The following is a 4,173-nucleotide window of genomic DNA, read 5'->3' on the forward strand; positions in this document are numbered from 1 at the left end:
ACCTATCACGGGTCTGCACGATTTACAAAAAGAATGAAAATGCATTAGCGTATACTGACTCCATCCAAGAAAATCGTTAAGCAAATGCAGCTATTAAAAGATTCCCCATTCTTAATACTATTTTAACTTAAAAGATTTTCACAACAAACATTAAGTAAACAAGACATTAAAAGATTCGCCTTTCTTAATACTCATTTAACTTAAACGATTTTCAAAACAAACATTAAGTAAACAGAAATATTAAGAGATTCCCCATTCTTAATACTCTTTTAACTTAAACGATTTCCAAAACGAACATTAAGTAAACAAGACATTAAGAGATTCCCCATTCTTAATACTTCTTTAAATTAAACGATTTTCAAAACAAACATTAAGTAAACAGAAATATTAAGGGATTCCCCATTCTTAATACTCTTTTAACTTAAACGATTTCCAAAACGAACATTAAGTAAACAAGACATTAAGAGATTCCCCATTCTTAATACTCGTTTAACTTAAACGATTTTCACGACAACATTAAGTAAACGTAGACATTAAGAGATTCCCCATTCTTAATACTCGTTTAACTCTAATGGTTTTCAAATTCCACACAAAACAAACTCAAACATATTATCAAATTCAATCCACGATCCACACCAAAACACATCAATTCATTTCTCCACAGAATCCAACCATAAACACATCCAATTTCATCAGTATTAATTAAGAACACGTCAAATACGACGAACACAAATCAACACAATCCACCACTCAAACACAACAAGTTTCATTTACTCAAAATCATACATAAATGAGTTTAAATTCATTTTTCATGAAACATTCATCAATATAACCAAAACCTAACTCTAAGGTTTTACCCATAAAGCCTTAGATTCATTTTCCCCCAAATCAACATTTCAACCCTAACAAATGCCTTTCCACACAACCACAGATAAATCCCTAAATGCAAACTAGAAGTTTGGAAGGAGCTCTTACCTTCACGTTAGCTTTCACGTTCGATTACGGTACTGCGAGTAAATCCGGTAAAATCTCCGCTCGCAACGTCGCCTCTAAAGTTGGTTCCCTAGCACCGTAGCATGGTAGTGAGCAACTTTCCCTTCTATCTCTTCGCGAAACAAAGCTTAGATCTAGATGAAACTGGGAGGTTTGTGTTTGACGGTTTTGAAATCCCTAACTCCGTTTTCGAATCCGAGAAGGAGGAAGGAGTTGGGAACTTGATCTTTCTCACCCACTAGCCTTGGGTTTCAATTCTCGAACTTAAAGGAAGCAAAGAAAACGAAAAATGGAGGAAGGAGGGAGGGAGTCATGCGAAGCAGGGAGGGAGAGGAAGAAGTTTCTTGTTTTCTTTCCTTTGTTTTTCTTTCCTTTGTTTTTCTTTTCTTCCTTTTTCCTTCTTTCCTTTTTATATCCTTTTCTTTTCTCCCCAATCAAATATATACATATAGATATTTATATATATTTAAATTACTTTTAACAAATATCTCAAACTATCAAGATATTTGTTAAATTACCATTTCACCCATAACGCATTAAATTCTTCGTAAAAGATTCACCGCAGTTAATTTAATTTATTCATCGACGAGTAATTCTAATCGGTATCAAAATATCTTTTTGGTCATATAAACTCCAAAATATTAATAACTTTGGCTAAAAAGCCTCCGAGCCAATATCCAAAATACACAAAAATACATAAAGTATACTTTAAAATTATGGGTCTTACATGCACCAAATATAGGCATTATAGTGCACATTTTACAGCGCTCTTTTCAATAAGCGTTGTAAAAGGTGCATAATAATGCATATAATGTGTGCGGTGTGTGCGCATTTTACAACGCTTATTTAAAAAACGTTGTAAAATGTGCATATCAAGCGCACAATATATCGACATGTTTTATAGCGCTTTTTGGTTTTAAAAAAGTGTTGTTGTATCTTTTACAGCGCTCGATTCCACAACGTTTTTTTTTAAAAAAAAGCGCTGTAAATTGCTTAAAAAAAGCGCTGTAAAATCCTATTTTTCGCGTAGTGAAGCTCTTGGACTTTACAAAGTGAATTTTTGTCTTGATAGGGCATCATATTGAACAATGATCAAAATTTTCTTGATTGCTTTGAAAAGGGTCTTCAATTTTTGCATGAGTATGCAAGCTTATGCTTGATTTCCTATCTATTAATAAATCACTCAAAGACACAAGTTAATAGATAATATGATCAGAATCATAATTAATAATTTAATTAATTGTTTGACTATCTTCAAAATAATAATTATGGATTTTGCATCAACAGTCTCTCGATTTTGATGATGACAAACAATGTAACGCCCCAAATTTTTTATCCGAATATTACTTAAAAATATTTATTTTCTTTTAGAAACAACTAATTTTTTTTTCTTATGAGTAGTTAATCATGTAATAAATTGAAGATGCATAAGAAAATAACTTAATATATTTTTTTCTCGTAAAAGAACGTAATGTAGTTTACTAAAATATTATTTATTTATTCATTTGCAAAATTAATATTGCAATTGTTAGATCGGATATTCATTTATGGTCCAAAATCAAATAAATTCTCTTTAAGTGAAATTCAAAAGAAACCAGGTTGACTGAAATTAATGACATTCAACTATTTACTAGCGAATGAAATCTCACTTCCACATTTCTATTAAAAGTTAATGATGACGAATAGATAAATTTACAATGTACCACAAAATTTTTAGTAATACAAAATATTAATTTTAAGTAAAAGTCTCATTTTCCCCCGCGCGTGCACCAATCAAACATCATGCATGCAACTTTTTGAGATCATTAGTACCTAAATGTTGGTGTAAGGGGTCAGTTCATTCCACATCAAAAATTAAACTAAATAATAAATTAACAGCCATAAAATATGAATATAAAATCTTTTCGTAATAAAAGACTTAAAGGAATTAATTTTTTAATAGTTCTCAAAGGGGTATCAAAAATCATAAAATATATCTAAATAAATCAAGTAGCAACCGTAGAACAAATAATTATATCAAAATAAAAATAACAATAAAATGTATGCAAGTTATGCATGCTCCTAAATATATATGATCCGGATATAACCAGCCACACATGCGTCCACACAGAAGTCACCCATACCAATGGGGAAAAATTAAACCAGCCACACAGGCGTCCACAAAGATGCATATGATATGTCATGAAATAATTATGATGCTTAAAATGTACATGTCACCACTCACTTAAATAATCACACAAATCATCAGTCACTTAAGCAACCACAAAGATAACAATATTTAAACACAAATCACCAGCCATTTAGGCAACCACAAAGATAATAATATTTAAAACACAAATCACCAGCCACCTAGGCAACCACAAGATAATGATATTTAAAACACAAGTCACCAGCCACTTAGGCAATCACAAAGATAACAATATTTAAAACATAAATCACCAGCCACTTAGGCAACCACAAAGATAAAATATTTTAGATTAAACTTTTTAATCACATAAGACATCAAATTTATATTCTCATGGATGTTCATAGTTATAGCTCAATAACTTCAACACATCAAATATGCACGTGAACAAATATTTCAAAATCACCACTTTCATTTTAATAATCCATAAGATTCGATTTGACTACGTGTTATTGATAACCATTAAAACTCATATAACCAAGAATACAATAACAACATAAATTCCATTCCTTTCACTATAAAGTTTTCAGCATTCTAAAAATGGATTATTCATTAATGCATTCAATAATCAATTTTCTCATACTATTAATTACATCATAATAAATATATTACTACTTACATCATTATAAAAATTATCACTTTATAATTAAATACTCTAAAACACGTAAAACACTAAACATTTTCACTACAAACATATTTATCAAGGTATACTAATAAAAATATAACTCTATAATTAATTTCATCAAGATAGAGGTATTAAAAAAAACATTCAAAGCATTATAGTTAATTTCTTTACGACGAAAATAAAATCAACCTTTTTCTTTTAAGACATTCAGCCATCATATCAATATCTTACGAATCGCTAATTTAATATCTAGCCTAACTCAGATGGAGAAAAGCCCTTACCTTAGGCGCTTTCTTTCTTAACATCTCTAAATTCGCACGAGAAATAGCTGATGAGGCAATGATGAATTCAACACCGATAGATATTGGGA

The sequence above is a fragment of the Cicer arietinum genome, chromosome 2 (assembly GCF_000331145.2).
Source record: "Cicer arietinum cultivar CDC Frontier isolate Library 1 chromosome 2, Cicar.CDCFrontier_v2.0, whole genome shotgun sequence".
Lineage (NCBI taxonomy): Eukaryota > Viridiplantae > Streptophyta > Magnoliopsida > Fabales > Fabaceae > Cicer > Cicer arietinum.